We start from the raw sequence: 24,998 nt of genomic DNA on the forward strand, positions 1-24,998 counted from the left end.
TCTGGTTCTGAACAAGCTATGACAAAGCTGTGACCATAACCTTGAATATAAGAATTAATTTCTCATAGCTGTAGTTGGCTTTGGGATTTTGTTTCTTTGCTTCTTCTTCTTCTTCTTCTTCTTCTTCTTCTTCTTCTTCTTCTTCTTCTTCTTCTTCTTCTTCTTCTTCTTGATTAAGCATGTTTTGGTGTGTTCTGGTTCTGGTAGACTATGACAGGATGCACGGATAAAAATGTAAGAGAATGTCTCATGGACACCCTTTCTCATATTCTTTATGGAGGAAATTTTTTTTCCAGCGAAGAGTGGGAAACTGACCTTCCAAACTATTGTTTTCAAATACTTTCATCCACTTTGGCAGGACAAAAGGATCATGGACAATTTATAACTTTCACTTGTCACTATAGTAGAAAATAAGTGGCTTTTTTCAATTAGATGCTAATGACACTGATAAAAGAAAACTGTTAGTGCTTTTTTGTACCAGAAAGTACAGATCCCAATATCATAAGATGATCAATAATAATAATTTGCATTTATAAGGTTTATAAGACAGTTGCATTAAAAAAACCTCTTGTTTGACCCTCCAAAAATAAGAGTGTTATCTTTTCTGTTTGATAGATGGGAAAATTGACGTTGGGTTATGAGGGGTAGAACCAGATCAACGTCCCTGTCTTCCATTTCTTAATTCAGTTTGCTTTGCATCACACCATGCTTCCTCCATAATCTCACAGCAGGGCAATATAAACCATGATTTATCAAGTGCTTCCAACATTATTTTGGGATACTGGGATGACACATTCTTGATGATAAAGTGGGCATTTGAAACAAACCATTGGGAGAGAACAGTCTTAGTACTGGAGAGATAATTGCGATAATAAAAAGTACCTAGTATTTGTACAGAAATACACAGTATACTGAGTACTGATTTTAGGGTATCTTGAAAGAATAATCTGACATGAGCTCTATTATCCTTTGGTTACCGTTGTGGAATCCAGTGATGTGAGGCTGAGGGCATGCCTTACAAGACTGGCATAGTGCAGGGACAGGCTTGTCTGTGAAGTTTATGTCCAACGACACCACATAGGTATAGAAGTCACCAGGGAACCCAGTTGGCTGTTCTTAATAATTGGAACTTTTCAAAAAACAACACAATTATCTCTTTACCAGTAATCATTTTTTCATGGAGAAGGGGAGATGCAGAAGAAACATGCAGGTAAAATACTTATTAAAAATATGGGCTCTGGAATGAGATAAAATTCAACATCTTGCTGACCTACTAATATTAGGATAATAGATAATATTACCCACCTGCGTCCTTTGATACACAACTACTCCTTTAAGGAGGAACTGCCTCTCTAGAATGGGCTTTGTTATTGTGTCCTATTCAATTGTAAGGGAATTAAGTTCTGATCCTATTACTTGATATGCCCCCTCACTTTCCAATGAGATGGATTTCGCCTTCATAAGTTTTTCAAAGCAAAAGTCATCACCACTTGTCAGTTCAGCAAACATCCTTATCCCCTTAATATCTGGAATACATTAATATCAGAGATGATAAAGTGTCAGTGTGGGGGCCCGGCCCCCTCTTCAGCCATGATTATTTGTGTCTCAGTTAAGAATAGTCCAGAATCTGATCTCCAGAATGAGTTACAAGGGCACTCAAGGACTAGGACTATGATGGGTTGAATTGACATCTGCAGATTAGAAAGACTCTAAACATTTTCAACGTTTTGTGCCATTTTTATGTGTACTGCATAATTAAAAGTCTCCCATTCTAAATGACAGGGGAATTATTGATTGGTCATTCTAAGTAGATGACCCTCTTGTTCCTCCTATTGCTAGCAAATCACAAGAGAGAAGTGTAGACAGAAGGGAACGTCTGGAATTGGCCACTCCATGTGCAATATTGATTGGCATCATGGGAGAAAAAGAAAGGGGGAAGTTAGAAAGTGTCCACAAGGACAAACTGGGTTTAGAAGAATGATACGTGTTCTTCTTTGTCACTTTCTAAGGCATTCCTTATCCCTTGGATGAAATCCAAAATACTTTCCAGTTTTAAACACGAACTTATAAAGCTGAAGGGCAAGAAATTAATGACACAGATCTAGTTTCTGTGTGGATGGACATGTATGCACTTGAAATACATTTAAAATGCATTAGTAGACCACTACATACATCCACAAGGTGCGTGACAATTAAATGAGACATTACCTCTAAGGCACTCCATATTGCATTCAGTGCTGGACAACTGCTTCTTCTTTACAATGATGATAACAGTTAAGGCATGGCAATAATAATTATTGTTCAGATATTGAGACCCATACGGCACAGCTAGGAAAATGCACTATTGAAGATAGAGAAGAAGGAGGCTTGCATTGTTACTTGGCATTCTGGCCCATATTAGGTCTGAGGTGTGGGTTCTCTCCTTGACGGCCACTGTTAGCCTTTATGATTTAATGCTTGTGTGGTTTCATGGCCTCACATGAAAACCAGAACAATATCTCCTCCCACTAAATGCCAGGAGGATCTTTTGAATGAGATACGTACAGCGAGGTCAGAGCCGGGGTCCAGCAATACAAATTGTGGTTGCTGGCATTATGAAGGCTAAAAACGCAGAGCCGAAAATCAGAAACTTCTGGAGGATGGGAATCAAAGACAATAGCCTTACATTGATTTCCATTACCTCTTCAGCTAGAGAGTGTCAATGTTTCGTTTCAGTGGCCTAGAGACAGACATGCCTGGAACCAATGGTCCTTCTCTAATGGGCCATCAATACAAAGAAATGCTTGTCATTTGGGGTCTGCAGTGAAGGTTCACTGAAAAATGTTTGTTAGTATTCTATAGGAGAGTTCTAGAAATGGAAAATATTCACAAAATGTCTTCCTGCTCTCAAATAATGGTCCCTGCCCCCCAACTCATTTGTCTTAAGCACAGTAGATTATTCAATTAACTTAGGTAACAGAAGAACCCATTCTTTGTCACTTTTCTGCCCCCAGAGAAAAAAGCTTTTGAAATTGCCATCTGCTCCTGGGCATCTCTGTGCTTGCCTCTGTTCAGTGTGATTTTGGCCAAACCCCACAGGAGGACAGAGGGCTCAGAGGTAGGTAGGTGTCTGATAAGTGTCACAGAACCAGGACAATAAAACATTTTCCAATGCCCAGAGCCAATGCATTGCCCTGGTTCATTGTGCATCACTAGCAAAGGGAACACTGGTCACCTTTAACCTGGGGCACCCAAGAATGTATCTCTAAAAGACTATTTTGCTTGCCAAAAATATAAGTGTGTTCAAGGTAGAAACTGTGTTTTTTTTTTCCTTTTCTCCTAAATACAACTTAATGATTGGGGTGATTTGAGAACTGCCTAGGAAAACAAATCAATTCTTTTCGGTTTTTAAAAACTAACAAGAAATGCTGAGTGAGTAAAAGGCAATGAGGCAGCGTTCAGTAAATGCACCCGCATCAGGAAGGAGGTCAGGTTAAAATTGTGTTTGACTGTTGGAGTTTACTAAAAAAATTTAAGTACCATTACTGGAGATAAAATATTGTATGTGTGCATTAGCTCTTGGCTGGCTAGCCAAGACTCATGCACATGGTACCATTTTTATATATAAATGGACACGCTACAAATCAATGTTGTCTAATCTCAGCTGCACCCTCAATGATGCTTAGAAACCCCGTTATTCATCTGATTTCTTATCATATTCTCCTTCGGGGCCAGCACAAGCCTTGTGGAACTCTGACCGGCTCTGCTCCCCAACACACTCCAGCTCATGGCTCCTTTTCCAGAGGCTCCGTGTATTTTCCCCTTCTCCCAAGCAAGACCCTTCATGTGCAACCTTGATTTTATCCCCTTCCATCCTTTTGGTGTCTGGGATCTAAAATCTCACTGTCCAAGTCCTCCAGCCCAGACGGTTTCAGAGCTTTGCAATGTTCTTGCTCTCTCTTTGCTTCTCTTTACAGGCTTTGAACCCAGCCAAAGTTCTTGGTTTATTGCGCTTCCTAGACTTCTGGCAAGTGGGACCACTGATTTTAAGGATCCCCACGGTAGCGCCTGACCTAGCCTCATGCAAGAATACATTCTGTCTCCTTGGTTCCCTCTCTTGTTCTGTAGGTGGACCTTATTTATGGAATTCTCCTATTTCAAAAACACCTTCTTTTAAACTTGATATGCCCTCTGGCTACTGACCATCTCTCTTTTCTTTTACTAAATTACTGAAAAAGGAATTTTTACACCATTGCTTCTGCTTTCTTTCCTCCTGCTCCCTTCTCAAGCCCTTAAACACTGGCAAAAAAAGAAAAAAAAGATGTTACTTTGGTCTCTGGGTTACTGCATTTTCCTGTTTGTTTGTTTGTTTGTTTTTCTTTCTGGTGGATCCTTCTCATTCTCCTCATTTTTCTCCTATTCTCCCATTCCATATTTAATATTTAATTTATTTCCAAATTTTTTGCTTGCTATCATAGTCTTTGATATTTTATTACTTACATTACCATTATTTTTAATCACTTAATTAACATATAGTATATAGATAGTTACAGAAGTAGAGTTTGGCGATTCATCAGTTGCATTTAACACCCAGTGCTCATTATATCGTGTCCTCCTTAATGCCCATCACCCAGTTAGCTCATTCGCCAGCCCCTGCAACCTGCAATTTGTTCCTATAGTTAAGAGTTTCTTATGGTTTGTCTCCTTTAATTTTTGTCTCATTTTATTTTCCCAAGTTTCCTTATGATAGTCATCTGCAAACCTGAGTCCCTGCCCTTCCTCTCTCCAGAGCTCCAACTTCCTGCTCTGAACTCCATTGGTAACTTCCACTTATGTGTCCTTTCATACACTTTTCATTAAAAAAAAAAAAAAAAAAAAAATTCGGCCCAGTTACCTCCTCTTCAAAACTCCTTTTCTTATCTTTCCTAATTCTGTTAATCACAAAATCATAATTGAAATCTTGGAGTTCTCTTCATTTTCTCCTCCTTTCTCTTGCTACCTGAATTGATCAGTATGGGACGAAACTCCTTCCGTTCTGTCCCCTGTCTATCCCCACTTCTTTGTTTCCTGTTCCTGCAACCTTCATCCAGACCCTCCCCTTCTCTCACCTACACCGCCTGAGTTCTCACTGACTTCTCTCACGACCGTATCTCTCCAGGACTCTGTCCCCCACACTGCTCTTAGAGCTTTCCTTCTCAAACCCAGCTGTTACCACACCGAGTCTCCATGTTTAAGAATGTTCTACACTCTTCTGCCTAAAGAGTTGAATTCAGGGGCGCCTGGGTGGCTCAGTGGGTTAAGCCGCTGCCTTCGGCTCAGGTCATGATCTCAGGGTCCTGGGATCGAGTCCCACATCGGGCTCTCTGCTCGGCAGGGAGCCTGCTTCCTTCCCTTCCTCTCTCTGCCTGCCTCTCTGCCTACTTGTGATCTCTCCGCTGTCAAATAAATAAATAAAATCTTTAAAAAAAAAAAAGAGTTGAATTCAAAAAACATTTTATATAATTTCAAGTCTTCTCCCTGGACCTATTCTCTTTTCCCTTCTACCTTCCTTTTTTTTTTTTTTTTTTCTCTTATAACTCCTTCTATGATCAGTCTGCTTCCTCTGCCATTCTGATTTGTGGATGTGGTTCCCGTATTTCAATGATCAGTCCAAGACTCAAAAGACCATCAGACAAACCTTCCCTGGACATTCTATTAATAGAAGCTTATTCCTTCTAGCTTCTTCTGCGGAGTCTTCCATAGCCCTTTTCTCTGCCTTGCATTGCTGTCAGGGGAGTAACTCAAGAGTCTATGTTTATCTTGACCTCTCCAAGGACCTGGCACCTGGAGGAGGCACTCACCTCTTCATGGCTCTAAACGCAGCTGAAGCTTGACAATGATGGAAACAAGAACCTGGTGCTTATTACTTAGAAATCATTTAAAACGATGAACACTTTCAAAGATTTTATTCAGCACTGTTCAAATAAGGGAACTGTTTTCTTTTTCATGGTTTATAATTTATTCTATCAGACAGGTGTAAAATGGCTGTGGAAAGGCACAGATGCAAATTAATTATCCATTTAACCTCTGACAAAAGAAAATAATCTGATTCCCTTTGAAGCGTCTTTCCAACCCCCCCCCCCCACAATCAGGATAATAATGTAAAATTTTACTGATATCTTTCAAGGACAGTGTCACGTTTATGGCCCCTTGTCACAGAGTCTCCGGTAGCTGAGCAGACTGTGGGAGGTGATAAGGGTGGGTAAACAGAGCGCTTCGGAGAGGGAGGCAGGTTTATACGCGGCTCATGGTGATTAAGGAAAAAGCTGGGTGATACCCGGTGGGACTCACATGTGCAATTAACAAACTGGGGGAGAGCAGGGTTAATGATTCTGTATGAGAAGAATGAGTAAACATAGATTAGGATTGCATTTCTGGAAACCACCATAGAAAATTAGCCGAAGCAGCACTCCACCGTCTGATTGTGATTCTGAAGAACTTCCTCCCTGAATTGCAGAAGTTTCCACTGGGTGGATTAATACGCAGAGAACTTTGAAGGGTTTTCTTCCCTAGGTCTTCAGCTTCTTTGCTAGGAAAGAAAAACAGTCAAAACAAGTCATTCATTTTTAAAGATTGCTTTAACAATATTTACCATAGAACCACATTCGCTTCCTATCAAGGCAACATTTCTCGGGGCTTTTTTTTTTTTTTTTTTAAGAAAGAGAAAAGGAGAGTGTCCCTCAAGTGAGTTTTGAAGCATTATAAAAATGTGGCATGTCAACTATTTGCACAAAAATTCAATCACTTTAAAGACTGAGAGTGACCGACTTCAAGCACAGCATCTTGAGAAATTATCTCTTAAATGGAGTAGCTTTATGTCTAAGTTAACTTTTTAAATAGACATTTATTCAGCAGGAAGACATTTGTAGTTTTCCTTTTTTTTTTTTTTTTTGAAAAAAAGAGCAACTGATGACATATAAGTCATCTCTTCTGTATGGTACTAATTAGGCAGTTTAAAAAAAAAAATTGAAGTCCTACTCTCTTTTCCTACTGAGTATGCACCAGCTAATGGGAAATCAGAATGTCTGTAAGTCTCCTGAATTCAAACAAAATTAAGGTGAACTGAAACTTAATGCAGGTAACAGAAGGAAAAGGCATGAGAGGTAGAAGGCTGGTTGAGATGTGGCCCTCATCCCATGCCCCTACTGCCCTGGTATTCCTAAACAAACACCAGCAGGGGTTTCAGAAGAAGAGAAAAACATCAGGAATTGCCCTCTACAGGAGAAATAGCGCCCCCCTCCCCCACATACCCAACAAGGACTCTGGGTGAGTCCCAGTATCTGGCGATGTCTTCGAAGTGGAATTGCTAGGACAGAGGGGATGCACATTTCCCGTTCCAATACATGTTGCCACTTGGGAATGGTTGTACATATATTCAAATATTTAAGTATGAAATGTCTAACTATGCAAAGATCCATCTTTTCCCTTTCCCCATAGTTGGGAGTCATTACACCGATTTGAACAAATCATTTTCATAACTGTTCTTGGAAATCATCTCCAGATCTAATTTTGAAGGGGTTTAGAAGCCATCCCTTTCTGTTCAACTTACAACTTATTCTTAAATAAAACCAGTATTACTCAGCCTAACCACCTCTCCATCTCCAGACTTCCTTTCAAAGGACTTTTGATTACTTTTCAGAAATGAAAATCCATTTTCATGTGTTGAAGTTCCTTTATTTTGGAAGATAGTCAAAACGATAGAGTGCGCTCCCTGAAGGCTTAACCAGAAAAGTCAGAAACACTTTCAAGAAATTGCTGCAGCCTTATTTAAAGCTTATAGCTTCCTAAGGTAACCCCTTCCCCTCCACGAGGGTGTAGGGGGGTGTAGGGGGGTGGCGGGGGAAGCCCTATTTATTGAGAAGTGTGGAGTTTGGTGTATTTGTTTTAAAACTCATTTGCTTTACGTTGTTGAGAAATGTTCATTAGTGGCAGGTCGCCTCTACCTGTAATTCCTTTAATCAAAGTATTTTGTCAAAAGGGCTGTAAAACATTTATTTGGCTTGGTTTCATCAATAGAGCGAAAGAACGATCTCTGTATTAAGTGTCTCATCTTTCACCTGGAATTGTTCTGACTGAAAACAATGTGTCTTCTAAGTACACAGTAAATCAACGGCTTGATTTCAAAAGATAGGCCACCCTTCAAAGAGCTTGGGGTCATTCCATTTTGCACACCCTGTCCAAGATAATTTCTAATTTGCCTTTTTCAAGGCGAGCATGGAAAAACGCTCTCATAAGGTTGAGAATTTTCTCTTTCTTTTCTGCCCAAGAATGTCACGCAACTTTCAAATCATCGCAAAGCAAACAAAAACAGCCTCCCACCTCCCCTCTGGTGAAAATCGTTCAGTTTAAAGGCGAGGTCTGGTTTCAGTAATATGAAATTCTTTGTTAGCCTTAGAAATGGGAGATCAATGACTTATTCTTGTAATCCCTTAACTCTTAAACAGTCTCCCAGAAAGCTGGTTTCAAAAAAATAAGACCAGGCTTTGCATTTAGATAGACACTCAAGTGAGTCACGGGGAATGTGTGAGCTCCTTTTGGTGCTGTGTTTTCTTCCCGTCAGACCAATAAATTCCTACAGGTCTCAGCTCTTTAATTCCCTTTAGGGAGGGCTGGGATAAAGAATATCAGCCCATTCTCAAAAATCCTGCTGTTTTTATGACATACAGAAATAGCTACAAGAAATACCTTAATCATTTTTACTTGCAAGGCCATGTAACTTTTTTTTTTTTCCTCCAGAGTTAATGATCACTAAGGGCCCGCACACATGCATGCAGAACCCTGGCCCTTGGGTCTCCCTAAGTCACGTTTATGGTTCGGCCCCCAAATAAAACTATGTTGAGTTCTCTGAATCTGCGTTCCTGCTCTAGCCTTCAGGGTTTATAGGCTTCCATTTCATTTCCTCTGCTAGCCATGTTGCAGCTATAATATTTCAGTTCCTGAGCATTTACTTAGCAGGGCCAGACTAATCCAGCTTAAATTTGCACTCATGGTGTAAAACTGATTGAGGCCTGTCTCCATTCATCAGCATCCTCAAGATGGGACCCCGTATTCTGGCCTCAGTACTTTTGTACAGTGGAATGACCTTTCTCCAATTCATTTAACGCTATTCTTTCTTCCATCAGAGCTCAGACAAGTCCCACTGCCTCCCATGAGCCTTCCCCAGCTTTGGAAATGATCAGAGCTTCACAACCCTTCTTTCTTCTTGGAAATCCTATAATATAAAATACAATGTTTAAAACTTATTATTTTTCCTTTGTTGGGAATTATTTTCTGAAAGGGACGACCTACCTCAGGGGCATTGCATATCTCCTGGCAGCCCTCTTCCCCAATGCTTCCCAACACAAGGCCTGGGGCAGGAGTCAAACCGGGTCCGCACACACTCTAATTATCTTGTATTGTAGTTCAGTCTGCATGCAGGAAAAGATGTGAAAGCACAGGGATTTTATTTGAGCTGTACAAACAGAGGCTTGATGCCAGTAACAGTTTTGCACGTTTTCATTGTTTGGATGAGTAATTACATCAAATGTGTAATATCCTTCTTGTGAATTTTATGTGCATTATGTTTAACACAAGCCTCCTCTTTTTCATTGTTTCCAGTTTTCAAAAATGTAAGCCAACCACCTCTTTGGAAAATTTCCATTTCTGTTTTTCTTCTTAACGATTTGTTCTTTTCTAAGCTTTTTTTCTGAGCCTTCCTTTTATATTTTTAATTTCTATCATGTTCTCAGTTTGTACTCTTTCTCAAAAATCTAAAGGATTAAAAAAGAACATGTATGTTAAGTACATACCTAAAATATCTGAAAAAGAACATGTCTGTGTATACTCACTCCTTACAAAACTTGAAAACATTTTCATCATTGATGTAAATTCAAGTAAAAGTAACTTTTTAACATCGGAAATTATTACTTATACTTTTCAAAGCTGTAATTTTTTTCTCTAAGTTATTTGAAATTATCTACAAAGTTAAAAGGGAAATGTGTTATTAAAAAGTATCAACATTCTTAACAAAATTGTTACACTGAATTACAAAATTTTATTTAAAAATCCTTTTCTTTGTTTTCTTGGAAACTTTTTATTATGGAGAAAATCAAACATACTAAAATAGGCAGAATAATATAATAAACTTCCACATACTTATTACCTAGCTTTCATGAATTGCTCAGTCCTGGCAAATCTTATTTCATCTTCCTATCCCCACCCTCCTCCCATTATTTTGAAGAAAATCCCACATGTCGTATAATCTGACCTGTGAATATGTCAGCAACACGCCTAAAAGATGAGATTTTTAACCAATCACATTATCATCATCATGTCTTAAAGATAACAACAAATAACTAGCAATTGTTCAATATTTCAGTGTGTCAAATGTCACATACATATCTTATGGTTGGGATCAAAACACAAATAAACCTCACACATTGTGATTTGCTGAAATATCTATTAAGTCTCAATGTTTTGGTTTTCTTTTCCTTTCTGTCTCTTTGTTTCTCTTTCTCTCTGTCTTTATTGCTATCTCTCTCTCTCCTTTTCATTTTAATTATTGAGAGAACTGCCTTGTTTGTTCTATAGAGTTTTGTCCAGTCTGAGTTTGGTGATTACAACCCTATTGTACTATTGAACATTTTTGACACTAATATTCAGTTGCAGCATTAGTTACAATAGCCAAGTTATGGAAGCAACCTAACTGCCCATTGATAGATGAATGGATAAAGAAGACGTGGTAGAGATAGACAATGGAATACTACTCAGCTCTGAAAAAGAATGAGATCTTGCCATCTGCAACAACAAGAATGGACCTCGAGGGTATTATGCCAAGTGAAATACGTTGAACAGAGAAAACAAACACTATATAACTTTATTTACATGTGGAATCTGAAAAATAAAACAAATGAACAAATAAGACAAGACAAAATAAAACATAAACAGAGCCCTAGACACAGAGAACCAATGGGTGGTTGCCAGAGGGGAGTGGTGATAGAGAAAAACAGCAAAATTGGTGAAGGCCATCAAGAAGTCCAAACTTCTACTTGCAAGATAAGTAAGTCACTGGGATATAAGGTATAGCCTCAGGAATATAGTTAATAATATTATAATAACTTTGTATAGGGGTGCCTGGGTGGCTCAATCAGTTAAGTGTCTGCCTTTGGCTTGGGTCATGATCCCAGGACCTTGAGATTAAGTCCTGCATTGGGCTCTTTTCTCAGTGGGGAGCCTGCTTCTCCCTCTAATTTCCTTTCTCTCTCTCCCTCTCTCTGATAAAACAGAGAAACTAAAAAACCCCCAAGACCCCCAGCTTTGTATAATGACAACAGGTAACTAGATCTATTGAGATGATCATTTCATAATGTATGAAAATATCAAATCACAACATTGAATACCTAAAACTAAAAGAATTCTATATGTCAATTGTAATTCAATAAAAACACTTAGTTACACCTTATTTAATGCTTTGTAAAATTATAAATATTTGCAGTTTTGCATCCAACATCCAATTAGTTGTCAATGTAAAAAACTTGTGTGTGTACACCTACACGTTTAAGAGTGAAGCAAACTCTATAATACAAAATCTTCCACCAGCCACTGTGTAACTTCCATACTTACCCTGCACATTCTCTAGTACTCCCCAGAATCACAAATTGGAACCTGAAGAGAAACAAGAAAATAGATACTTGACTTGACTGAAAAATTATACTTTGTTTTGTTGGAGCTGTTGTGTTGGTGTTGAGAGGAAGATTACACAATGTATTTGATTTGTCTCTTACCTAAGCTTCCCCCACTCCATCCTATTTGCATTGTCCACCTCTGTTACTGGGGACAGTACAATACTCCTGGCCCCACAGCCCTCACGTTTGGTTTCCTAGGCCATTGGGAGATAGAGAGGTGAAAACATTTCCTTGGGCCTGACTGGTATTAGTCACGAGAACAGATGTTGAGAAGTACAGATTGTACTAGGCTAACACTGAGTGTTGGACCCCAAGTGAGGAGCTTGGCAGGCATTTAAAAATAAGACTCAGTGGGTCTCCTATCAACCATCAGATAAGTGACTTCCAGGGCGACAAGAAATCTACAGAGTGGTCCAAACAGAGACGTGGCTTCTCTCCAACATGTTTCTCTGCTGATTTTATGTGAAGCTAAAGGCTTTTGGACAGTGATTAAAGGCTGGGTTAGGCAACTGATCAGATTCATAGATTGTTCTTTGAGATAGGAAGGGTTTCAAGTGCCACAAAGATTAGCCAGGAGACTAGTCAAGTCCTCAGAGATAGGCCCGTCACCACTCATTTTAGCTTCTCTTCAGGAGATACACACAGACCTCAGGTACTAATTAGATCGCTATAATACCGAGCAAGGGACTGAACATTCTGGTCTACAGGTTCCTGGGTTGTAAACTGAGGAGGCCAAACCATAGGATCTCTAGGAAGCATTCTGGCAGTTTTGCATCCTGAATTCGTCCCAGAAGTGTGAGCACCACTCGGTTTGGTGTGACCCAGGCTTTTATTTGATCCATGCCTGCACCTGGGGCCACTTGCACTAACTCATAGCTAGCCTATGGAAATAGGTAGGAACGAGAAGCCCCTGCAACAACACCTCACACATTGCTGTTTCTAATCTTTATTTATGGATTGAATAAAGTGTCCTTTGCTGCGTGACCCTAGATAACTCCTGTGAGTTCCCAAATCCGTCCTTTACCTGCAGTTCCTGTGGTCTCACTGTTGACCCCATTCTTTCTCCATTCTTCGTTGCCATTTTGAGACCATTGGTACCCACTGGCTTGGCCAAAGGCAGAAGGAAGCAGCACGTCTTGTGTGGGGAGGCATTTGATAAAGATATTAAAGTAATACATGCATCAACTATTATGCAAAGCGGTATGCAAATTCAGTTAAAGGGAGCATCATAATGGTAGTTTGTCAAAGCTTTGATTGTGTCAGCCTGGAAAAAGTTGAGAAGTGCTGTGTTAAGCTAATATTTCTGGTCTGTGCAGGCTTTTTCAGAATAAAAATACATCGCTATTAACCCATCAAAATGTTGTTTATGAAAATAAATAAAGCAGCAGCATCACCTGCTTCCATTAATAATGGAGGTTTAATAATTATAGAAATATTTTGGTAAAATTATTTGAGTCTTCTATGTCAAAATAAATATGTTTTATTCTCTTCCTATTTCACTACCTTCTACAAAGGCTTTATTCTCATGGGCTTTTGTTCTCTGGATTTATATGGCATCTATTCCTGTGAATACCATTGTCTGGCTATACGAATTTTTTTTTTTTTAAAGTAACTTGTTTTTTATTGAAGTGTGGAATATATATGTACCTACAGAAAGGCCTGTAACCACACTCAGAGCACTATGTTAAGTCCCAATAGCTTAACAAATGCCCCTTCCCAGTCATTTGGTCCTGCTCAAAGGTAATCATTCTTGACATCTATCATGAATTATTTTTGACTGGGTTTGAGCTCTGAATACATGAGATCATGCAGTAGGTGCACTTTCCTTCCACCCACCTTCTCCTCCTTCTTCCTTCCCTCCCTCTTTCTTTCTCTCTTTTTTTCTTTCTTTGCCCAATATTGTATTTGTAAGATCTTCCCATGTTGTATTTTGTGATAGATTGTCTATTTATACTGGTTTACAGCACTCCATTGTAGAGCAGCCATGGCGGGGTGCGTGTCAGACTGAGGAATGGTTATCTATAACCTCCAGCTACAGTGCTTTGGATCCACTGATTCAGTCGAACCTCTGGGACCTGCTTTCTGGGGGCAGCATCCAGCCGGTGACTCAACATGGCTGGCCTTAAGGTCTGAGTATTGGTGCTCTGTGGGAACTCCTCGGTGGGCAGTATTTGCATGGACACTCCCCGCCAGCTGAGACATTCTCAGAGCCACCCCATGTCGAAGCTGCTCTCCGACTCTCCCGTCCTTCGCTCTTTCTTCTACAGGTCCACAGGACCTGCATTGCCTTCTGAAGACGTACTCTACGTTCTCATGCTCTGTCCATCAGTAAATATTGTGCACTCCTAACTGCATCTGATTATGTGCTTCCCAGAGAGGGTGAACTAGCACATAACACAATTATACCACAAGTTACTCATCCGTTCTCCTGTGGGCAAACATTTTAGTTATTTCTAGTCCTGAAGAGCCATGAAAAGTGTTTCTTAAAACATTCCTGTACATGCTTTGGGGGCACATTTGTATGCAAATTGGTTGGATCTCTGTGGAATTGCTGGTCACAGGTTATGTGTGATTTTAACTGCAGTAGATCCTATCTGAGCTTAACCAAATGATTATCAGTCTACATTGCCACCAATACAATATGAAAGTTCTAATTGTTCCACATACTTTCCTACACTCAGTATGGTTTTCAGACTTCTCAGTACCTTGTTTCTCCAATGTCTAATAATGTTGAGCACATTTTAATATCTGTTTATCATTTATCTATCCTTTTATGTGAAGCATCTATTCATATGTGACTATTTTTCTAACACTTACCCCATATTTTCTTTATTGACTTATAGAAGTTTTTATATATTTTGGATATGACTCTCGAATACCTTTCTCCGCTCTGAGCCATGTTTTCTTTTTTTTAATTCTTTTTTTTTATTAAATTGATTTATATATTTTCAAAAAACAGTATTCATTATTTTTTCCCCACACCCAGTGCTCCATGCAATCCGTGCCCTCTATAATACCCACCACCTGGTACCCCGACCTCCCATCCCCCCAGCCACTTCAAATCCCTCAGATTGTTTTTCTGAACAATGCTTTCTTAATGATGATTTTCTAATCCTTTCTTAATGATGATTCTGATACACAGAACTACTTAATTAACATGGTGTAATTTATCAATCTTTGCTCCTTTTTAAGAACTTTTTTTTGACCCTTTAAGAAATCTTTATTTTTCTAAAGTTCATAAATAGAGTTGCCAATATTTTTTTCTAGAAGCTTTTCCTTTCCACAGTTAAGAACATATCTGGAGTTGATTTTTGTGTGTAATGTGTAGTAGGGATCATTACTAATTTTTTAAACATATAAATATCCATTTGACTCAGCTTCATTTATTAAAAAGGCCACCCTCCCTTCACTGCATAGCACTGTTGCTTTTGCCACAAATCATGCGGTCTGTTTCTTTACTTTCTCTTTTGTTCCACTGATCTATTTGTGTATCTTTGAATTAATGCTATACTCTCCTAATAACTTGACTTTATGATAATTTTGGCTATCTAGTGCTTAATTCTTGCAATATTCTCCTTTACCTTAGATTGTCTTGGCTATTCTAGCATTTTCATATGGAGTTTATAATCAGATTGTCAAGCTATGCAGATATACTGTTGGGATTTTGACTGGAATTTGCTGATCCTCAGATCAGTGTGAAGAAACGGATCACAATGAATGCTCCAATCCAAGAATGTGGTGTATCTCTCCATTAGTCTAGATATTCTGTAATTATGCTCAGTAATACTTTCTGATTTATAGACAGGTTTTGTTTGATTTATTCCTAAATTCCAATTTATGCACTGATTTTGTTTGATTTATTCTTAAATAGATGATTATTCTTGATAGCATTATGAAGTTTTATTTTCAAATTTTATATTCTAAATATTTGTTTCTATTGTACGGAGATGAACTTAATTTTGTATATTGATCTTGAAGGTAACAACTTTTGTTGTTTATTGGTTCTTTGTCATTTTCTATTCACACATTTATATTTTCCACGAATAATGAGCGTTTTATGTTTTCAAATCCTTATACTTTTTTTTCTTATTATATTGCATTGGCTAAGATATTCCTTACAATGTTGAATAAAATTGTGATGTCAGATATCTTTGATGTATTCTTGATCTTGGAAATGGCAAGGGGTATCCTTTTAATCTTTCACGATTAGCTATTGTTTTGGGGAAAGCTGTTCTTTGTTAGACTGAAAACAATTTCTTATTCCTGGTTTACTCAACGTTTTGTTTTTATCATAAATGTGTGCTGATTTTTATCAAATGCTTCCCTACATCTACTGAGAAGTGTTTCTCTTTTATTTTGTTAATATGGTGAATTACATTAATTTATTTTTAAATGTTACTTATCTTAAAAAAAATCCTGGAATAAGTCCCACTTAGCAATGATATATTATCCTTATTATACTTTTACTGAGTACAATTATCTAATATTTGTTTAAAATTACTATACCTAAACTTATAAGAGAAATTTTCCTATAATTTTCCTTTCTTCTAATATTCTTGTCAGGTTTTGGTATCAAGGTTAATCTTGCATTATAGAAAAAAGGTGTAAAGTTCTTCTTTTTAAATATTTTTCTGTTCTCCAATTTAATATTGGCATAGTTTCCTCTTTAGATATTTAAGATATTTCACCAATGAAGCCATCTAGAGCAGTAGTTTTCTTTATAAAATAAGTTTTGAAATTACCCAATAAATTTCTTTAGTATAACCTATTCAGATTTTTTATTTTTGTTGTGTGTTAGTTTTGTTAAATAAAACTTTTCAAGGATGCTTATGTTTTATTTAAGACTTTAAATTTATGGGCATAAATTTGTGCATCATACCCTTTTACTGTTTTTTAAGTTTCCAAAAGATCTGCAATACTGTTCCCTTTTACTGTCCTGATATTATCTGTGCCATTTGATTTATCAATTTTATTAACATTTTTGAAAAAAACTCTTGTTTTTTTCTATTGTATATTTACCTTCCATCTAATTGATTGCTGCCCTTGTCCTCCTTCCTTGAAATTAATTATATCCTTTTTTTTGAGAAGAAAACTTAGATAATTGTTTTTCAAATTATATATATTTATAATATATAACATTATATTATATATAATTACATTATATATATATATATATATTGTGTGTGTGTGTGTGTGTGTGTGTGTGTGTGTGTGTGTATTCCTATATATTCTCCAGGAAGGATTTATTTGATTTCTTACAGGGAGTTAGCCTAAGTGTAATCATCTTGATTTAATTAGGTATTGAGATACTTTGAGACTGAAGTTTAAGTTTTGTGAGGGGTTGTCTATTTTCATTTTTCTCTAATACGTAAAATGTTACCATTCAGGAATCTCAATTAAGACTTGGAATGTTAATCAGAGCTCCTTCTGCTTGGCAGGTCCTGAATGTTGATTTCTTTTCTTTCTTTCTTTTTTTTTTTCTCCTCAGCTCCATGGTACAGATGAAAGCTCATCATAGCTTTTTTTTTTTTTTTTTTTTTTTTTTTTTTTTTTTTAATAATAAATGACTTTTTAAAGCAGTTTTAGATTCATAGCAGAGTAGAAAGTACAGAGAGTTCCCACATGCTCCATGTGCCCCCAACCCCTATTCAACCTTCCTTACTATCAACATGCTGCACAATGAGGCACATTTGTTACAACTGACACATTACTGACATTGACACATCATTATCACTCAAAGTTCATAGTTTCCGTTATAGTTCACTCTTGGCCTTGGGTAGTCTCTGGGTGCTGAAAATCTATAAGGACACATATCCACTACTGTAATATTGTACAGAATAGTTTCACTGCCTTTTAAGTCCTTTGTGCAAAGCCTGTTCTTTTTAGTGGCGTCAAAGTTGAACATTCTTCCTAATTTACTGGCCTCTTTCTTCTGAAATCTTAGGATCGATCAAATGCTGAAAGTTTAGAAGCTCAATATTATGTTAGGCTTCCTTCTCTTAGAGTCTCTTTTTCTTTGATCTCACTGTTCTTAAGTCTTAGAAACTTAGTGGTTTGTTTTCCAAAACCTTAAGTAGCTGCTGTTTTAGTTCAATTTTGTTTTATATTGTGCTCAGCTTTTATGTTTTTTCTTAGGGAGAGGTTTTATCTGATAGAAGCTAGTCCTCTAGCCACGTTAACTTTATAGAACTGCTAATATAATTGATTTCATCTGAGCTAATTATTTTGTTGACATGTGAAGACTACAAAGTTGTCAGAATAGAGAAAAAACTATTCTTGTTGAATGTATCTTTTCCCCCAATAGAACACACCTACTCATTCATTCACTTATTTATTCATGCATCAGCAAATATCTATTAAGCATACCTTGGGTCCTTCTGTGAAATGTAAAATATGCTAGTCTCTGGGGATATAGAAGTAAATTTATCAATGGTTCCTGGATTTGAGGGGCTTTCCATGTACTAGATTACATGAGTGGAAAGATTAAGAGGAAAAAGATATTGGATTTTGGACTAAGATTATTTATTAGTTGTGACCTTGAACAAGTTATTCAGCTATATCCAAGTTTCAGCTGGGCAAAATATTGAGTGTTATAAGATTAGACAAAAAGTATGTGATATATCTATCACTATGTCTGCAACATAGTTAAGATATAAATATTTTGTATTTCTTATTGTTATTCCAGGTGGAGAGACATATGAAGTACAAAGTCCCTGGGAGTGTTTATGGAGGACAAGGAATGATTTTATAGAGGTTAAAATATAGAAGACATATAGGAGATCACCATTCACAGTTGGTGGTGATAGTAGGGCTAACATGTGAGTGGGGTGGGGCAAAATAGGTTTGAAAGATAGGAAGAAGGAAGTCTTTGGTATGGAAGGAATTATACAGGGCTTTACTTTTTTTTTTTTAGGCCTTTTTTTTTTCTCTAATATTACAAAATGGACATTTGTAATGTTTGGCACAGAGTTCCATGAGGAAACAATGTGAATAAGATAGACGTGGTCCATTGACCTACTTTTACAAAGTTTACTGATGATCTGGGGCGCCTGGGTGGCTGGCTCCGTGGGTTAAGCCTCTGCCTTCGGCTCAGGTCATGATCTCAGGGTGCTGGGACTGAGCCCCACCTCGGGCTCTCTGCTCAGCGGGGAGCCTGCTTCCTCCTTTCTCTCTGCCTGCCTCTCTGCCTACTTGTGATCACTCTGTCCAATAAATAAATAAAAATCTTTAAATAAGGAAAAAAAAACTCTTTACAAAGTTTACTGATGATCAAATATGTAGACATGCAAGTAGGCAGTTGTGAATGTTATGGTACTCTAGATATTTTGGAATAACAGGTTATCCCATAGCCATTGTTCTCTTCTCTAAAATGGGCCCTCAGCTAGAAGCCTAACTTAAATAGGGCCCATAAGATTATGGCAGAAATTTGGGGCTGTCATTCAGGGACATTGTGTTTTCTGCTTTGGCTAGAGAGCAGAGAAAGCTGTTTTACAGAAACCAATAGAAAGGAAGTAGATATGCATAAATTAGCCAAAACACAAGGGAGAAAGAATCATAACAACTTTTAATTTCTAGTGCTAGTCCTTCCCTAAGGCCTGGATTATGAAAGGTAACACCACATCTGTATATTACTTATGGTCCCTTAAGCTGATTTTCACATCTTGCAACCAAAAGTCTTATCAAATAAACTTATGATAGACGCTAAGATAGAAGATCTATACTTTGCTAGAAAATTACATATGGAAGGCACATAATGCTACTTAGTTGGTATGGCAGGGAAGGACCTTGTTGGAAGAGATGACTAAACTCAGATTAAAAGGAAAAGCAGATGTCACAAGAAAAGGGGCAAGGTTGCTGTGAGCAGAGGGAAACACATGTGTGAACTGGAGGAGTAACTATAGGTTCGGTCTGTTGTGGTACAGTATTGGGATGCTGGGAAGGAAAGGGTAGAAAGATATCAAATTGGAGAGAGGGACAGCTTTAGGTCATCCAGCCTCCTTGCTAAGATGTAGACCCTCATCCCCACACTCCCTAGAGACAGAGTCCCTGTCTGTTACTCACGTCTCTGCAGAGGAAAACCAAGGCATCTGCTGGGTGCGTGGTAGCCATAATTCCACATATCTTGATAGAATGAGCTGTAGATGAAGAGCTGGATATTTGGTCTCGTTCCATCCCTCTCTGCCTTGCTTTCTAACTTGCTCTTCAGAAAACACAGGGACACCTGGGTAGTGCGGTGGGTTAAGCATATGACTCTTGGTTTTGGCTCAGGTCGTGATCTCAGGGTTGTGAGATCGAACCCTGAGTATGCTCCGTATTGAGCACAGAGTCTGCTTCACATTCTCTCTCCATCTCCCTCTGCCCTCCTGCTCTCCCTCTCTCCCTCCCTCTCTTTCAAAGAAAGAAAGAAAGAAAGAAAGAAAGAAAGAAAGAAAGAAAGAAAGGAAGAAAGAAAGAAAAAATACAGTTTGTTCCTTTACAATGGTGGTGACCATTCCTCTGATGGGTAATGAAGGGAGATTTAGAGACTCCTTTCATGATGTGGGGAGTCTAAATACGGTACATTGGTTAAGACTTTGGTCAAAGACCCTGTTCGTCCTCTGAGGACGCCTTAGCACTGATTTATTCTCAAGAATACCAGGCCAAATCAGAGAAGTGAGTGAAAAGTTAGCAATAAAACAACTTGGGTTTTATCAGAGTATAATATTCTCTTTGGTGTTTTTAGACTGTTTATAAACAACTTGAGTTATTTGGAGAAATGTGTTAAATAATTATGCAGTTACTAAATACTTCATTTTTGTAATTGACACTTCTCTTAGGTTGCTATTAAAGAGTGTGCCTGTTATTTTTGTAATTTGGGGTGTGGGAGAAAGCGCTGTACTCTGCTCTTTCCCCTGGGCTCCACAGAAATAGTCTTTCTGGAACAGGACTGCAATGTCAATGAGTGTTAAGAGACTACGTCCCCACTGCTTCCTTCGAACAAGAGGCACCATATTCCTCCAACCATTAGAGACCTTCCCCTTTAGGCTGCTTAATCAGAGACAAGAAAAGACTGGCTCTGGGGTGTTTCCATTTTATCTTGGAACTCTGTAATGGACCAGACTCAGACCCAGACGATTCATCCGTCATTACAGATGGCCTTGATTGTTTATCCCAGGCTCATACCAGTTTCATCAGGAGCAGCCATTTTCTCTCCAATTGGCATTTAATATCAAATGACAGCTAGCGTGAGAAGGCTTTGGAGGATGATAAATTCAAGGGAAAAATCAAGGAAGACGGGGAGTTAGGAATCTGCAGAATCAATGCAGATGCAGGGGAATGCTGAGAGCTCTCTGCAGGAGATCCCCCACACGTGAAAGCAGGAGTTATGGAAGCCTACGCATTGGATGGGCGGCAGTGGTGGTGCCAGGCTGCCCTTAACACACCAAGGAATGCCAGAGACCATTTTTTCGTGTGCTTACTATGTGGCCGACATTGGGTAGAGCGCTTTTTGTGGTTTGTCTTATTGAATATAGGCAAGCTGAGGACCTGGATGCTACCACTGGCTCCACTTAACAGAGGAGTAACTCACCGAAGTTCCCAGAGAACAGGAAAGGGCCTGGAAAACTGAACCCTGAGCTGTGTTGTAGGATTCCCGGACCTACGCCCTTGGTGATCTACTGCACCATCCCCTTAGGCGGACCACTTTGTCTTGTTCCGCTTGCCCTTTGACCTTGCGTTTCTTTGGGCTAGATGGACATTGACACCTTATAACGTTCCCAAAGTCTTGCGTGGTCACGTTAGTATTTGCTACCTTGTTATTCCCTAGTATTATCACGATCTGGACGCCAGATACTACCCCCGTAACATCCCCGGGTAGGAACAGCTCTACCCCAGGAGGCAAGGCCGCAGAGCGCCTGCACTTTGCTCTGCGCGGTTCCTGCGCTGAGGCTGCTCCTTGGGCTTGGCTTGCTTAATGAACAGCGTTAACAGGACCCGCCTTTGTTCTTGGCTCCAGCTACTCAGCAGTCGGCGCCCACCCCCCCAGCCAGGTGACAGCCCTCTCCGTCAGGCTGTCCCTGAGGTTGGCTTTCTCTGCCTCTGGTGACTTCTCCCACCTGCCTCTTGGTGGGGCTTTAGCGCGGCCATCACCTTGTCCCTCCCGAGGGCCCTGCAGGGGGCGCTGTGATGGCGGGCGGGGGACGCTGTGGTGGCGGGCGGGGGGCGCTGTGGTGGCGGACGGGGGGCGCTGTGATGGCGGACAGGGGGCGCTGTGATGGCGGGCGGGGGACGCTGTGATGGCGGGCGGGGGCGCTGTGGTGGCGGACAGGGGGACGCTGTGATAGAGGGCAGGGGGCGCTGTGATGGCGGGCGGGGGACGCTGTGATGGCGGGCGGGGGCGCTGTGGTGGCGGACAGGGGGACGCTGTGATAGAGGGCAGGGGGCGCTGTGATGGCGGGCGGGGGGCACTGTGATAGAGGGCAGGGGACGCTGTGGTGGCGGGCGGGGGACGCTGTGATGGCGGGCGGGGGGCGCTGTGATAGAGGGCAGGGGGCGCTGTGATAGAGGGCAGGGGGCGCTGTGATGGCGGACAGGGGGCGCTGTGATAGAGGGCAGGGGGTGCTGTGGTGGCGGGCGGGAGACTCTGTGGTGGCGGGCGGGAGGCGCTGTGGTGGCGGACAGGGGGCGCTGTGATAGAGGGCAGGGGGCGCTGTGATGGCGGGCGGGGGGCGCTGTGATGGCGGGCGGGGGGCGCTGTGATGCCGGGGCGAGCTGTCCGTCCTCCGTCCATTCCTCGGGTGACCATTTCAATGTCGCAGCAACGTCGTTGGAATTTTCTCAAGGTTTAGTGAACATTTCTGAAACCCACAATTTCCCAGCAGCTTGAAAACCTCTTAGAACATTACCTTCAATCCGCTGCTCGTGATGAGTGGCTGTCGAGCGCTCACGGGCGCCGCGTCACGCGGGTTACTCACGCGCTGCCTTCCCTGGCTCTTTGGCTCACTCACCCGCGAGCCTGCAAACCCGCGGGGCTCCCTTCGGTTTCTCGGAAGCACAAGCCGCTTCTCAGAAAGCGGATTCCTACGGAGACTCGACAGAGGAAGAATTCACTAAATGCATAAGGGATGCTCGTCTAAATAGGGAACCAGAAAGCGGGATTAGGGGGTGGAGGGTCAAAGCGAAGCACAGAGAGGGCGTTTCTCCTTCCCTTCTGCTCCCCTGGGGTACGGCGGAGGTTGATACCTTGGCTGTGACCGATCTCTGGCAACAGAGTCATTTTTATTTAGGGTGAATGAGGCCGCTGTGCGGGCTTCAGTGAGAGCTCCATTGTCAATTCCGCATTAAAGGACCATTAAAATAAAGTGTTCCTGTAAGAAGCTCTCTCTGCTAGACATTTCTCAGAAGAGATTTGTGCCTTTTCGGAGGGCTGCTTGCTGCTTCTTCCATGGTCTGGAGGGGGGAAACTGCCCCTAACGAACCAAGCCTTTTTAATTGATTATAAAAACAGAAAGAGAACACAGCAGTGGGAATTGTTGGCAGGGCTGTACAGCAAGCGGCGAATCGCTGCATATTCATTTGTTCCTCATTGGCCAAGACGAATCCTCTTTTGGTATTCAAGCAAATGTGCTGTGAAGTTGCAGAGGACAGGGTTTAACAACTTTTCCTGGCTGGAGGCCTGGGTGGTTTTTTTTGGTGGAATGGTGGGAGGGCCAGGAAGTGGTGGGGGTGGGAAGCTGGGGAGGGGGGAGTGAAGTGGAGGAGTGTGTCAGTGAAGGCAGGAGCGGCGGAAGGCTGAGGGATAGTCTCTGAAGGAGCTGCAAAGAATGGCTTTATCTTCGTGGGTGTAAGGTGGGGGAGTTGGATTACGCTGTGGTAACTAGGGGAATAATCTGACAGCAGGGTGGCCATTCTTGGCATATAACACAATAATTTGGGTAGTGCAGAAAATAAGATGGAGTTGGATTCTTTCATGGCGGAAGAGAGGAAGTAGTTCACCTGACCTCAGGTTCTTTATGTCGTGGGACTACCTGGGTTCTCAAGGGCTTGGAAGGGAAGTGATGACATCTTACAGAACCGAGTTCTACAGAACAGATTCTGCTTGCTCTCCCTTTCTTACTACCCTCTGTATCAATCTCTGATCCTCTTTCTCTTCCACCTCATGTCTTTGCCTCTCAGTGTTCCCCTTCTGCTCCAGTCGGTTTGGACTCACATAAACCATTTGGTTTCTTAAAAAGGTTAGTTTCTTCCTGCCTCAGGACCTTTGCACATGCTAGTCCATCTACTTGAATTGTTCTTTTCCAATACCTGGCTTTTTCCCAAGGGCCAGGCTGGCTTCTACTCATCCTTCCTGCCATAACTTAACACTGCCTCTGAAGAGGAAGTGTTCCATGGACATCTTTACCAGCATGAGTGCTCTTGCTAGGAGAACCTTTCACACTGGGCCTTTTCTTTAAAGATTTTATTTATTTATTTATTTGAGGGGGGAGGGGCAAAAAAGGAGGGAGAGGGAGAATCTCAAGCAGACTTCTACTGTCCATTGAGCTCAATGTGTGGCTTGATCTGACAACCCTGAGATCACAACCTGAACCAACACCAAGAATTGGATGCCTAAATGACTAAGCCACCAGGTGCCCCATTATGCTTTTTCTTTAAAGCAAGAACTATAACTATAATCAACTAATAACTAGCTGACCCAGTGTAATATGCATATTTCTAGCAGATTCAACACTTATGAATACAGAATTCACAAATTATATGCTTCCTTTTATGTATTTCATCATGAGAAATGAGCAACAATCTTGAGGTTTGGACAGAGACATGGAGTTCTCCCTGCCTGATTCTGGGAAGTATTAGAAATAGAAGTCTGTTTTTGTAACCAATTCAGGAGCTCATAACTTCATAAAAACTCTTCCGTGAATTACATTAAGTTTCAAATAGGTGATGTGTGTTAAATGGTATATGTGGTAAACATTTTAAGAAAAATTTCAAAAGATTTAAATGAGAATATTCTTAAAATATTAGGCAACTTTTATAATTAGTTTGTTACTTTTTACCTATACACCTGCAAGCCAGCTTCCTCCCAATCACTGAATGTCTATGTGTTCTTTGGAGGGACTGCCTGGAGAAAAATCATATCCAGTTTAACCTCAGAAACATGTACAGCAAGCATTTCATATTCAAGGGACGTGCTTTCATCTAAGACTGGTAGTTGGTTAATCAAGTCTTTTAAAGCAGTGAATTTGGAGGGGGGAGAATGAAACATATATTTAAATATTTCATATTAAGTTAAAACAAAATATTCATTTATTTTCTAATCTTATGATGTAGAACCAGGCCTTT

At 40.3% G+C, this 24,998-nt stretch overlaps 1 long non-coding RNA gene across 1 annotated transcript; it reads right to left on the minus strand.

Annotated features, from left to right (window-relative positions):
• Window positions 1–5,907: 5,907 nt before the first annotated feature.
• LOC309844217 lies at window positions 5,908–22,847 on the minus strand. Its single transcript, XR_014300552.1, has 4 exons — window positions 22,565–22,847; window positions 11,620–11,661; window positions 9,307–9,767; window positions 5,908–6,547 (listed from the first exon to the last, which is right to left on the minus strand). It is a non-coding gene; the product is annotated as an uncharacterized lncRNA (long non-coding RNA).
• Window positions 22,848–24,998: the final 2,151 nt, after the last annotated feature.

This window comes from Mustela nivalis (genome assembly GCF_964662115.1).
Source record: "Mustela nivalis genome assembly, chromosome: 11".
NCBI classification, from domain to species: Eukaryota; Metazoa; Chordata; class Mammalia; order Carnivora; family Mustelidae; genus Mustela; species Mustela nivalis.